This window comes from Somniosus microcephalus, chromosome 4, assembly GCF_052327205.1.
Source record: "Somniosus microcephalus isolate GS21.2 chromosome 4, FLI_Smic_1.0, whole genome shotgun sequence".
Classification (NCBI taxonomy): domain Eukaryota; kingdom Metazoa; phylum Chordata; class Chondrichthyes; order Squaliformes; family Somniosidae; genus Somniosus; species Somniosus microcephalus.
In genome coordinates, this window is record NC_140990.1 from 33,792,245 (window position 1) to 33,807,425 (window position 15,181).

Consider the following 15,181-nt stretch of genomic DNA (forward strand, 5'->3'; position numbering starts at 1 on the left):
GGAGAGGTCTCTCTCTCTCTGTGTCCAGGAGGAGAGACCACATCTGTTGATAAAAAAAAAAAGAACCCCGGGGGGACGTGGGCCGCTCACACCCCGAGCTCAGGGAGTGGGTTCATGAACCCCGGGGGGACGTGGGCTGCACACACCCCGAGCTCAGGGAGCGGGTTCATGAACCCCGGGGGGACGTGGGCTGCACACACCCCGAGCTCAGGGAGTGGGTTCATGAACCCCGGGGGGACGCGGGCCGCTCACACCCCGAGCTCAGGGAGCGGGTTCATGAACCCCGGGGGGACGTGGGCCGTTCACACCCCGAGCTCAAGGAGCGGGTTCATGAACCCCGGGGGGACGTGGGCCGTTCACACCCCGAGCTCAGGGAGCGGGTTCATGAACCCCGGGGGGACGCGGGCCGCTCACACCCCGAGCTCAGGGAGCGGGTTCATGAACCCCGGGGGGACGCGGGCCGCTCACACCCCGAGCTCAGGGAGCGGGTTCATGAACCCCGGGGGGACGCGGGACGCACACACCCCGAGCTCAAGGAGCGGGTTCATGAACCCCGGGGGGACGCGGGCCGCTCACACCCCGAGCTCAGGGAGCGGGTTCATGAACCCCGGGGGGACGCGGGCCGCTCACACCCCGAGCTCAGGGAGCGGGTTCATGAACCCCGGGGGGACGCGGGCCGCTCACACCCCGAGCTCAGGGAGCGGGTTCATGAACCCCGGGGGGCCGCGGGCCGCTCACACCCCGAGCTCAGGGAGCGGGTTCATGGACCCTGGGGGGGACGTGGGCTGCTCACACCCCGAGCTCAGGGAGCAGGTTCATGAACCCCGGGGGGACGCGGGACGCTCACACCCCGAGCTCAAGGAGCGGGTTCATGGACCCTGGGGGGGACGTGGGCTGCTCACACCCCGAGCTCAGGGAGCAGGTTCATGAACCCCGGGGGACGCGGGACACTCACACCCCGAGCTCAGGGAGCGGGTTCATGAACCCCGGGGGGACGCGGGCCGCTCACACCCCGAGCTCAGGGAGCGGGTTCATGAACCCCGGGGGGACGCGGGCCGCTCACACCCCGAGCTCAGGGAGCGGGTTCATGAACCCCGGGGGGACGCGGGCCGCTCACACCCCGAGCTCAGGGAGCGGGTTCACGAACCCCGGGGGGACGCGGGCCGCTCACACCCCGAGCTCAGGGAGCGGGTTCATGAACCCCGGGGGGACGCGGGCCGCTCACACCCCGAGCTCAGGGAGCGGGTTCATGAACCCCGGGGGGGACGCGGGCCGCTCACACCCCGGGCTCAGGGAGCGGGTTCATGAACCCCGGGGGGACGTTGGCTGCTCACACCCCGAGCTCAGGGAGCGGGTTCATGAACCCCGGGGGGACGCGGGCCGCTCACACCCCGAGATCAGGGAGTGGGTTCATGAACCCCGGGGGGACGCGGGACGCTCACACCCCGAGCTCAGGGAGCGGGTTCATGAACCCCGGGGGGACGTTGGCTGCTCACACCCCGAGCTCAGGGGGCGGGTTCATGAACCCTGGGGGGACGCGGGCTGCTCACACCCCGAGTGCGGCCCCAGGCCCCATTATTAAAACACTCGACGTTATCCGCTTCACACACACCCGGGGTGGGCCTCAGGCCCCGAACAAGAGCCTCGGGGCCGGGCGTTTGCCTCGAGCGGGGCAGCAGCTGCGGGGCTTTCTCCCGGTGACAGGCCCGGGGTAACGGCCGCCATCTTGAGAGGCTCAGGGGGCAGCAGGGCGCATGCGCGGCCCCCTTGGCCAGGAACCAGGAGGAGAGAATCTTGTCAATTTCTATCCTGGACTCACAGTGACGGCTTTTGTAAACTCCTTTTACAGGCTGTGAGAAGGGCAGCATTTACACACCGCAAACTCAAACCAAACATCACATCAAGATCTGACAGAGTCACTCCATTCATCAGGACCTGAATTTCATCAGCCTTTGAATGTGGAAGGAGAAATGTTTGTCTGTTCTGTCTGTCAGAAAAGATTTCAAACATCAGTTTGACTGGAAAAGCACCGAGACACACACACCCGAGTGAGAGTGTTCCAGTGCACTGACTGTGGAAAGAGCTTTAACCAGTTACACAGCCTGAAAAATCATTGCACCATTCAGTGGGGAGAAACCGTACCCGTGTTATGTGTGTGAACGAGGCTTCGACCGATTGTCCAACCTGAAGTCACACAAGGACACCCGCACCACGGAGAATCCGTGGAAATGTGGGGACTGTGGGAAGGGATTCCATTACCCGTCCCAGCTGGAAACTCATCAACGCAGTCACACTGGGGAGAGGCCATTCACTTGCTCCGTGTGTGGGAAGGGATTCACTCGCTTATGCATTCTGCAGACACATCAGCGAGTTCACACTGACAAGAGACCATTCAGCTGCACTCACTGTGGGAAGAGGTTCAAGCAGTCAGCCAACCTCATACTACACCAGCGAGTTCATACTGGGGAGAGGCCATTCCCCTGCTCCGTGTTTGGGAAGGGGTTCACTCGGTCATCCCACCTGCTAACACACCAGCAAGTTCACACCATGGCGAGGCCATTCACCTGCTCAATGTGTGGGAAGGGAGTTAATCAGTCGTCCAAACTGCTGACACACCAGCGAGTTCACACTGTGGAGCGACCGTTCACCTGCTCCGTGTGTGAGAAGGGATTTAATCGATCATCTAACTTGCTGACACACCAGCGAGTTCACATGTGACTGCAGGGGTTGGATTCTGCTCTTAATCACATCCAGGACTGAACCATGTTCATTCTGACAGTTGGGGTTTGTTTCTGCTGATGTTAATAACCACGATAACTGGGCTGGAGTTTAATATTCTGGATATGTAGCTGATTGACTTGTTGGGGCTGCAGTGTCCATTTAAGAACCGCTGTCTCATCTTTCCCCTTAATTTCTGATGAGAGCTGAATTATTTTACAGTAAAATTATGAACTTTTACTTCAATCCTAAATTGATCTTTGATACAAAATCTACAATTCAGTGTTTGAAAGGTTCTGCTGATTAACATCTCCAATTAGAAAGTGCTGATTAATCCTCGCAGACAATTCTTACTAACTTGCACATTACACACAGTGGCACCTCCGTTATCCACCAGAAAGAAGGGGAATGGGAATTGGTGGAGAATCGAGAGTCCCCAAATGTTGCCCCTCCCGTCTGGTACAGCAATCCCCTCACCATGGGAAGGGAGACAAGTCCAGTTATAGTAACGGGATGAGTTAAAGGTATTTACTCAGACGGGTGGGAGGCGGAAAGTGGTGTTCCACGGGGATCGGTGCTGGGACCACTGTTGTTCACCATTTACATGAATGATTTGGACTCGGGAATCAGAAGTACAATTTCAAAATTTGCTGATGACACTAAATTGGGGGGTGTAGTTAATATTGAGGAAGACTGCAATAACATCCTTGTAGAATTATTCAGTTGTGTTCAGTAAATAGCAGCATCTTTTAATTTGCTTTGACTGATCACATCACTATATAGTTACGTGAAAAACAGAAATCATTAACAGCTCCCAATTTCAGAATTGTCAGATTCAAACTCAACGTCTTCCAAGTACAATCTAACATTTCAAAAATTGTATTGTATGTAGGTGAGATATTAGGACTCTTGTCTAACACAATCCAAACACAGTGACACACAGACATATGGGCAGGTGCAGCTTCACAGCGAATCCTTTCAAGCCTCACTAAAAAGTGGCAGACTGGCAATCCATTGTTCACTAATGGAGTTGTGATCTTTGTAAATTAAGAAAGGAAATGCATGGAAATGTGTCAAAGAGTTGATTAACAGAGTGGGGCATCATCTCCCTTTGATTTCTATTTCTGACAGCAGGCAACAGAAAAAGGCCATTACAACACGACATAAACAGACTCTTCAGGTGTGAGACATCAGACTTCAGAACAACACGTCTGCCAGCTCTGGCCACAAACCTCAGTACAGTCAACCTTTCAGCAGCTGCAGCCCTGATTAAATAACTAGTAGTTTAACATGTCTAGTAGAGCTTTTGTATCAAAATAGAAGAAATCTATTTGTGACACACACACAATTAATAATTACATCACAATGTGATTGTCAGGATTGATTATCACCTCTTGATACCTTCCGTGCCCACCGGTCGAGGAAGGTATCAAGTGAACCGGTGGACACCACCTGCTCCCTCTCCAGGGCCACCCGGGCAGGGACAAGACCACGGGAGAGAGGCAGGCAGTCAGAGTGACCCCCCCCATGGGCCCCGCCCATCCTGGGCCTACAAATTGCTGTTTTCACCAGGCCCAAGAGCAGGTCCCGGAGCAGATCCCCCGACTTACCCACCCCCCTCCGCACCGGGCGGGCAAAGATTAGGAGCGTGGGGCTAAAGTGTAACCAAGAGTTGAGGAGCAGCCCCTTCAGGTAACTATACAGGGGCTGCAACCTCTCACACTGAATATATACACGGCCCATGGACTCCTCAAGGCCGCAAAAACCACACCTGGCCTTGGAGTCCGGAAAGGAGCTCAGAAACTATGCACACGACAGCTCCTTGTAACAGTCTCCACCCCAGATCCCCAATGGTGCAGGGAAGTACCAGTCTGATTGACATTGGGCAATAAACTAAATGAATAAATTATACAGAAACCCGAGTCCCCGGGTCCTCAGCCCTGGTGTGAAGTACGCAGGCCACCGATTTTCCATTACTGACTCGCACCTCAGGCCCCGCCCAGTCTGGTTTAATTACTAAATGTTTTCTAACTCGGGTTCAGGCCTGTCATTCTGAGGGAAACTTAAGAGGCCTCAATTTCTTTGTGTGACCTACTTGAGAGGCTTTAATAAACTGGCAATAAGATTTTATGTTAAAGGTGGAAAGAAGTGAAAAACACCACTAGCGATGCCTCAAAACTAATGGACAGAGAAATCCACTTCATCAGCGCCCCCGGCGCACCTTCACTCCACACGGCCTGACCTGGGTCATCTTCCAGGCCTTACATACTGTTTATGGATAGCAAGCTGGTTACAAAACAGGAAACAGGGAGCAGGGGTTGGGAGTAGCTACTCAGACTGGCAAAAGATGGGAAGTGGTGTTCCACAGGGATCGGTGCTGGGACCACTGTTGTTCACCATTTACATAAACGGTTTGGACTCGGGAATCAGAGGTACAATACCAAAATTTGTCAATGATACCAAATTGGGAGGTAGAGTTAATACTGAGGAAGACTGTGACAAAATCATGGGTTAAACTCCCTCTCTAACAGCACTGTGGGAGCACCTTCACCACACAGACTGCAGCAGTTCAAGAAGGCGGCTCACCACCACCTTCACAAGGGCAACTAGGGATGGGCAATAAATGCCGGCCTTGCCAGCGACGCCCACATCCGATGAACGAATATTTAAACAATGCAAGACTTCCAGAATGGGAGGGCAATTAGCAAATGAATTTTAAGATAAGTGGTGCATTTTGGTAGGAACAATAAGGAGGCCACACACTACTTGGAAAATAAGAATCTAAATGGGGTAGAGGAGCAAAGGGATCTCGGGGTCCAGATACACAAATCACTAAAAGTAGCGACGCAGGTTAATGAGGCCATAACAGGAGCCAACAATGGACTGGGGATCATTTCTAGAGGGATAGAATTGAAAAGCAGAAAAGTTATGTTAAACTTGTATAATAATAATAATAATAATAATCAACTTTATTGTCATTGTTAGTGCACAAGTGCAGTACAACGAAATGTAGGCTTGCGGCTCCCGAGAGTGTACATTTTGATTAAGACATTTAACATTCAACATTCATTTGGGTTGTAATACATAGACATAAACATAAACATAATAAAGTGCATTGGCAGATGTGCAGGCTTTAGAGTTTATTTGTAGAGTTCAGTAGGATGACAGCCCTGGGAAAGAAGCTGTTCCTAAATCTGGTCATTCGGGTGCGAATGCATCTGTAGCATCTCCCAGATGGCAGGGGGCGAACAAACTGTGGCTGGGGTGGGTAGGGTCTTTGATGATGGTCAGTGACCTCTGTAAACAGTGTTTCTGGTATATGTTCTCTATGGTCGGTAGCCGGGTGCCGGTAATGCGTTGTGCAGTTTTGTCTACCCGCTGCAGGGCTTTCCGGTCATAGGAGCTACAGCTGCCATACCACACTGTGATACAGTTTGTCAGGATGCACTCTATTGCGCAGCGGTAAAAGTTAGAGAGGATCAGGGGTGACAGGTTACAACCCTTCAGCCTCCTTAGGAAATATAGGCGCTGCTGGGCCTTCTTCACCAAAGAGGAGATATTGAGGGACCAGGAGAGGTCTTCCGTGATGTGGACTCTGAGGAACTTAAAGTTGTCCACCCTTTCCACCACAGCCCCATGGATGTGGATGGGGGTGTGACTTCTGCCTTTAGACTTCCTGAACTCCACAATGATTTCCTTGGTTTTCTTGATGTTAAGGGCCAGGTTGTTATCGGCGCACCACTTCACGAGATGCTGGACCTCCTCGCTGTAGGCTGACTCATCGTTGTTGGTGATCTGGCCTACTACCGTGGTGTCATCTGCAAACTTGATGGTGGTGTTGATGGGGCAAGAGGGCCAGAATCCAAAATAGGCTGAAGAGGGCCCCTCACAAACCCTCCCTCCCAAGTATTTTCCTGGCCAACGTTAGGTCACTGGAAAATAAAATGGATGAGATCAAACTTGATCTCTCCTCACAGATAAGAACAAAGACCTGGTTGAACAACGGCATCCCTGACACCACCATTCAGCTAGAAGGACGCATGGTCTTCCGTGCCGACAGAGTAACTGTCGGGATCGCACCCCCGTGGATGTTCCAGGTCGTGTATTTTTAGTTATCCTGGTGTCTAACACACACACATCAATAAAACAGGGAATTCCTGGAAACACGCTGCAGGTCCTTCTTTATCTGGAGATCAAATGTCTGTTGTATAATTGTACCAGCAGTTAACAGGCTCCTGTGAACTCCTCCCTCTGCTACTTTAATGCAGACTTTAACCAATTTATTTTAACCTGCCTTAAAATGGTAGGCTCAGGACTGTCCCACAAACACGTTAAACCTTCGTAGAATAATTACCAGTCATATTTAGACTGGAAACTTAAACCTGCTGTTTCACATTCAGTCAGGAACAGATCACAGTTTTACACCAATGTCTGATTTGACAGCACGTTCCCAGCATTCACCGTTGTTCTTCCTGACTCTAAACACAGTTGTAAAGGAGTCTTCTGTTCCGTGCCTAGGAGCTCTGAACCATGGAAGGGAGCGGCTGGGACAGGTTTCTCTCACGCCTCAAGATTAACCCACATGTGGCCTTTGCTGTCAGTGAAGAGAGGAGAAAGACCAAAGTGACATTTGCCCCTCTCAGTGTGGCCCTGAAGGACTGTGTCCAGGCTGGAGTTCTATTCCCGCCGTACGATCCTCCCCCAGATTGTTCTTTGAGCTCCAGCCAGGTGATGCTAAACACTCAGGTGGGAAAGACAAAAATCTACAACAATGTGTGATGTAAGAAAAAGGAGGCTTACCATCAAGTAACTTTAAAGTAAGCTTTAAGTAACTTATAAACACATTATATACAAGAGAGGTCTTTACCATGCCTCTGGTAGAAGCCTCTTACAATACTGAACAGACCAGTATTTATACCAGTCCAACAGGAAGTGACACATGACAGGAAGTGAGGTATGTACACAGTTCATAGTTCATAGTTCACAGTTCACAGTTCACAGGAAGTGATGACATAACTTCCCGGAAGTTATTATTTTTATCACATTCTTCCCTCCTGTAGGTTTAGGAGGCTGTGGTCTACCTTTTGGTCCGCAGCCGCCGAACAAGGAAGAGTCGCACCCGTTTGGATTCCCGTCGTAGAGGGTCGCTGGTCCGCTTACATGCAGTTGGCCATTGGTCAGAGTCCGTGTGGCCTGGATTGCCCTGTGAAGGGTCGGGGAGATCATGGCTTCGAGTACGAGCCCCAATAGGTTCAAAGTCAGACTGCCTCTGTTCAGAGGGAGGTGCAGAGCTGGTCTGTGGCGGACCAGTACTTTCATGGTACTGGGAGGGTCGCAACCTTGAGCACGGGGTTCTACCGGCACCAAGCTAGTTGGTGTCCGATCAGGATCCTGGAGAGGGGTACCCGATAGGTCCCAAGAGTTTCCTGGTGAAATGCCATCACCCGATGTCCCACTAGGTCCTGGTGGGCAGGGAGCCAGATCCCGTAATGATACGGTAGATTCTCGGCCGTCGGAATATCGTATGTTTGCATAGGTGGGGTTGGCATCGGTTAGTTCGACCTCGTCTACAAGAGGGTCATTTTTAGACGTCCGAACGTATCTTCGGAGTAATACAGGTCCAGGAGTAGTTAGCCATGACGGGAGTGATGTCCCATGAGATGAGCGACGCTGGAATCCAAAGAACCGCTCATGAGGTGTAGTATTTGTGGCTGTAGAAAGCAGGGACCGTATAGAGTGCAATGCATCCGGAAGCACTGTTTCCCATTGCTGGTCTGGTAGGCCCCGAGATCTTAAAGCGAGACGTATGGAATTCCAGATGATACCGTTATACCTCTCTACCTGCCCATTTCCGATGGGATGGTATGGTGTTGTTTTGCTTGTAGCAATTCCCCGTTCTGAGAGGTAGTCCTTGAGTTCCCTCGACATAAAGGATGGACCCCGATCTGAGTGAATATAAGCCGGCATGCCACAGAGAGAAAATACCTGCTCAAGGCAGCAGATTACTGTGGACGCCAGCATATTGGAGCAGGGGAAGGCAAACGGAAAACGTGAATATTCGTCGATCATGGTGAGCAAATATGTGTTCCGAGTTGAAGAGGGCACTGGGCCCTTAAAATCGATGCTAAGTCGTTGCATCGGTTGGGTTGCATGTATGAGTATACCATCTGAGGGGCGGAAGAACTGAGGTTTTAATTCCGCACAAAGCCGGCATTCTGAGCATATTTTCTTTACATCTCCAGTGGAAAAAGGGAGATTCCGTGATCGTACGAAATGTAGCATGCGCGTAACGCCAGGATGACACAAACCATTGTGGACATCCATGAGAGTGGAGGATGACATAGTGGAGCAGAATGCCCGTGTGAGGGTGTCCGGGGCCACATTCTCCTTGCCAGGCCGATAGAGAATGGTATAACCAAAAGAGGCCAGTTCCATCCTCCAAAGTTGTATTTTATTATTCTTAATTTTGGTTCGCTTTCGATTATCGAGCATGAAGGCGACTGATCGTTGGTCCGTGATCAATGTAAAGTGCTGGCGAGCTAGAAAATGGTTCCACTTCCGTACTGCCTCTATGATGGCTGTGGCTTCTTTCTCAACCGGAGGATAATGTAGCTCGGCACCTTGTAAGGTCCTGGACATAAATGCTACAGGACGACCTTCCTGATTCAGAGTAGCCAAGATCGCCACCTCCGAGGCATCACATTCAACCACGAAAGGGAGATTCTCATCAATGGAGTGAAGAGCCGCTTTCTCCAACTGTTTTTTGAGAAGGTTAAAGGCTGCAACAGCCGCTGTTCCCAGTGGAAATGATCTAGCATGCAGCAAGGGTTGGATTTTGTCCGAAAAATGAGGAATCCATTTAGCGTAGTATGCAAACAGACCGAGAGCCCGACGTAAAGAAGCCGGATTCTTAGGTGACGGGAGCTCTTGGAGCGGGCGAAGTCTTTCTGGGTCTGGCTGAATGATACCATTGCCTACGCAGTAGCCAAGGATGTTGATGGTCGGTTGCGACTCAACAGATTTGGATTCATTCAGGGTCAAATTACGGCGATGGAGGGCGTCCCGAAATTTTTGGAGGTTGGAGTCGTGTTCCTGTTGATCGTGACCTGCAATGGTAATGTTATCAAGATAGGGAAAAGTGTCCCTTAGGTTTTCCTGCTTAACCAGGCCATCCATTGCCCGTTGAAAGACAGCCACTCCATTAGTAACCCCGAATGGGAGGCGACGAAATTGGTACAGCCGTCCATTAGCCTCAAAGGCTGTGTACTGCTTATCTGAGACCTTCAAGGGTAACTGATGATAGGCACTTTTTAAATCGTAAGTTGAGAACACTTTGTATTCGGCCAGTTTATTAACCATATCATCAATGCGTGGCAATGGGTAGGCGTCCAAGTCGGTATATTGATTGATGGTTTGCGAATAATCGATGCATAGTCGCTGTTTGTGAGGTTTTAGAGGGTTCTTGACAATGACGACTTGAGCCCGCCAGGGCGACGAACATGGCTCAATGATATCCTCTGCTAGAAGTCGAGAGATTTCAGCCACAATAAAAGATTGGTCTTCCTGATTAAAGCGCCGCGATTTCGTTATTATCGGTTGGCATTGAGGCGGAATACTGGCAAATAATGAGGGTTCATCAAGTGAAGCTGCTGATAATGCACAAAATGGTAATTTAGACGGTATATTAGAAATAGTAAGTCCGGGTTTGGATCCACCAAACTCAATGGTGAGTTTCTTATGCTGTTTTTGGAAGTCCAGTCCTAAGAGGAGATCACTACATAAGTCCTTGAGCACCGAAAGTCGGGTGGAGGGATACATACGACCATGAAGTGTCATATCAACAACACAAAAGCCGGAGATTCTGGTATTAAGTGATGACTGGGCCATCGCAATTGCCTGGTCCGATGGGAAGACATGTAGTTTCAATTTCGCAACAATCTGTTCCTTAATGAAACTATCAGTACTTCCTGAGTCAATTAAGGCATCTAAGGTATGCCCTTTAATTGAAATTTTTGTGGCTGCTTGAGACAGGTTCTGTGGGCAAGCAGCTGTAATTGGTGTCGTTGCACAGAGAGTGGCTGAAACTCTCGGTGTGCTTCTTCGGGAGAGAGCTCGAGAGGAAGCTTGATAGGTCCTAGCTGGAGCATCTTGATAGGCCCTAATTGGGGCAGTTTGGTAGGCCTTAGCTGGATTGGCCCTCGTAGAGGCCCTTGATAGGCAAACTTTAGCAAAGTGTCCTTTTTTCCCGCAATAACTGCAGATTGCATTGCGAGCAGGGCAGGTTTTCCTAGGGTGAAAAGCATCTCCACAAAAGAAGCATTCCTTCCTAGATTGCCAAGAGGCTGCTAAAGTGGGGTCGTCCTCCTCTTCTTCATCAGAATTATCAGAATTAGATTCCCCCATGATAGGGTTCACCTGAGACCGCTTGAATTGTCTGGTTGCAGCTACAGCAGCAGATCGAGATCTGGGCAGCTGATAGAGGTCTGCATTTCTCTTTGCCAAATCCAGTGAACAAGCTAGGTCAAAAGCTTTTTGTAGCTCAAGTGTTTTACTTTCTAGTAGACGCTGGCGTATAAATGGAGAGGCAATCCCGCAGATGAAAGCATCACGAATCATTTCTTGGCGGTACAGCTCAGCTGAGGCTGCCTGAAAGTTACAATCTACGCTGAGCCTGCGAAGTTCTTGCAGGAATTCGTCAATTGATTCCCCTGGCCCTTGTCGGGCTGTGGCCAGTAGATGTCTAGCATAGACCTCATTTGGGGTCTTGGCATACAGTTTCTTAAGTGCCCGAATCACCTCATCGTAATTATCCCATTCATCAACATATTCGAACACTTTTGGGGTCACATAATTGATAAGTATCTTCAATCTAGCAGGAGCATCCGCTTCACATTCATCCAGAAAATTCTCAAAAGTACGGTACCAATGCTTCCATACCCTGCCAGCTGCTGGTGCATTCGGGTCCAAGTCCAGACGAATAGGTCTAAGGATTTTCTCCATGATGGGTGGTTCCCTGGATCCTTAATTCCGAGTTTGTCCGAAGGTCTAGTATTTGTGAGTGTAAATACTAAGTTACTTAAATTGATGTAAGAAAAAGGAGGCTTACCATCAAGTAACTTTAAAGTAAGCTTTAAGTAACTTATAAACACACTATATACAAGAGAGGTCTTTACCATGCCTCTGGTAGAAGCCTCTTACAATACTGAACAGACCAGTATTTATACCAGTCCAACAGGAAGTGACACATGACAGGAAGTGAGGTGTGTACACAGTTCATAGTTCATAGTTCACAGTTCACAGTTCACAGGAAGTGATGACATAACTTCCCGGAAGTTATTATTTTTATCACAATGTGTTTAACAGAAAGCTGATTTACCCAACATCTAACCAGAAAATTAAACTCCAGCCCAGTTATAGGAGTTATTAACATCAGCAGAAACAAAGTCAAACTGTCAGAATGAACATGGTTCAGTCCTGGATGTGATTAACAGCAACAATAACAGCAGAATCCAAACCCTGCAGTCACTTGTGAACTCACTGGTGTGTCAGCAGGTGGGATGAACGAATGAATCCCTTCCCACACATGGAGCAGGTGAATGGCCTCTCCCCATTGTGAACTCGCTGGTGTGTCAGCAGGTTGGATGAATGAGTGAATCCCTTCCCACATACAGAGCAGGTGAATGTCCTCTCCCCAGTGTGAACTCACTGGTGTGTCAGGAGGTCGGATGACTGAGTGAACCCCTTCCCACACACGGAGCAGGTGAATGGCCTCTCCCCAGTGTGAACTCGCTGGTGTGTCACCAGGGTGGATGACTGAGTGAATCCCTTCCCACACAACAAGCAGGTGAACGGCCTCTCCCCAGTGTGAACTCGCTGGTGTCTCAGCAAGTGCGATGAACAAGCGAATCCCTTCCCACACACAGAGCAGGTGAACGGAATCTCCCCAGTGTGTGTGCATTGGTGTGTCAGCAGAGTGGATGACCGAGTGAATCCCTGCCCACACACGGAGTAGGTGAATGGTCTCTCCCCAGTGTGAACTTGCTGGTGTCTCAGCAGATCCATTTTGATTTTAAATCTCTTCTCACTGTCAGAACATTTAAAGGGTCTCATATCATTGTGAACATGCTGGTGTGTCCACAGGTTGGATGACTGAGTGAACCTCTTCTCACACACAGGGCAGGTGAATGGCTTCTCCCCAGTGTGAACTCGCTGGTGTCTCAGTAGATGAGATGAATTAGTGAAGACCTTCCCACACTCAGAGCAGGTGAACGGCCTCTCCCCGGTGTGACTGTGCATGTGTCTCGCTAGGCCGGAGTATCGGGTGAAGCCTCGTCCACACACAGAACACGTGTACGGTTTCTCCCCGCTGTGAACGGTACTTTTTGCTGCCATGTGCAATGGCCGATGATATTCAGGTCCTGATGAAGCAAGTTACTGTTGACGTGATGTTTAGTTTGAGCTTCCTGTCTGCAAATCCTCCCCTTCTAATACCCTGTAAAATGAATTCAAAACAGGAAAAAGGGAGCATGAGAGAGAACCCACAAAAAAGGAAAGGCAGGTTTTGAAATTGTGCTCAATGAATCTGGTCATTTGTGGGGCCGGCACCAGAAACAAGTGACCATGAAAGCTGCCGGGTTATCATAAAAACTCAACTGGTTCACTAATAAGAACCTAAGAAATAGGAGCAGGAGTCGGCCATTTGGCCCCTCGAGCCTGCTCCGCCATTTAATGAGATCATGGCTGATCTGATCTTGGGCTCAGCTCCATTTCCCTGCCACTCCCCATAACCCATCACTCCCTTATTGTTCAAAAATCTGTCTACCTCCACCTTAAATATATTCAATGACCCAGCCTCCACAGCTCTCTGGGGCAGAGAACTCCACAGATTTACGACCCTCTGAGAGAAGAAATTCCTCCTCATCTCAGTTTTAAATGGACGACCCTTTATTCTGAGACTGTGCCCCCGAGTTCTAGATTTCCCCATGAGGAGAAACATCCTCTCTGCATCTACCCTGTCGAGCCCCTCAGTATCTTATATGTTTCAATAAGATCACCTCTCATTCTTCAAAACTCCAATGAGTATAGGTCCAACTTGCTCAACCTTTCTTCATAAGTCAACCCCCTCATCTCAGGAATCAACCTCGTGAACCTTCTCTGAACTGCCTCCAATGCAAGTATATCCCTCCTTAAATAAAGAGACCAAAACTGTACGCAGTACTCCAGGTGTGGTCTCACCAATACCCTGTACAGTTGTAGCAGGACTTCCCTGCTTTTATACTCCAACCCCCTTGCAATAAAGGCCAACATTCCATTTGCCTTCCTGATTACTTGCTGTACCTACATGCTAACTTTTTGTGTTTCATGCACAAGGACCCCAGGTCCCTCTGAACTGCAGCATTTTGTAATCTCTCTCCATTTAAATAATAATTTGCTTTTTTATTTTTCCTACCAAAGTGGATAACCTCACACTTTCCCACATTATACTCCATCTGCCAAATGTTTGCCCACTCACTTAGCCTGTCTATATCCCTTTGCAGATTCTTTGTGTCCTCTTCATAACTTGCTTTCCCACCTATCTTTGTATCATCAGCAAATTTGGCTACATTACACTCGGTCCCTTCATCCAAGTCATTAATATAGATTGTAAATAGTTGAGGCCCCAGCACTGATCCCTGTGGCGCCCCACAAGTTACCGTTTGCCAACCGGAAAATGACCCATTTATCCCGACTCTCTCTTTTCTGTTAGTTAGCCAATCCTCGATCCATGCTAATATATTACCCCCAACCACGTGAGCTCTTGTGCAGTAACCTTTTATGTGGCACCTTATCGAATGCCTTCTGAAAATCCAAATGTCCTTCAGGGAAGGGAACCTGCCTACACAAGACTCTGGCCTCTATGGGAGGAGAGAGAGAGAGGTGGGGGAGAAGGAGAGGGGCTTTATACATCTGTAACTTTGACAGAACCTCCCAAGCCCATGACCTCCACCACCGAGAAGGACAAGGGAAACCGGTGCATGGGAGCACCATCACCTCCAAGTTTACCAGCAAGCCACACACCATCCTGACTTGGACATATATCGCCGTTCCTTCACCAATCCTGGTTGGGAATCATGAAACTCCTTACCTAACAGCATTGTGGGAGTACTTTCACCACACGGACTGCAGCGGTTGAAGAAGAAGGCCCATCATCACCTTCTCAATGGGAAACTGAGGATTGGCAATATATGATGGGTGGTGGTGTTCCACAAGGATCAGTGCTGAGACCACTGCTGTTCACAATTTACATTAACCATTTAGAATTTGGAATCAAAAACACAATTTCTAAATTTGCGCATGATACCAAATTCAGGAGGGGGGGGAAGTCAATACTGAGGAGGACTGCAACAAATTACAGGAGGACATTAATAAACTTGCAGAATGGGCATATAATTGGCAAATGAAGTTCAACACAGATAAATGTGAG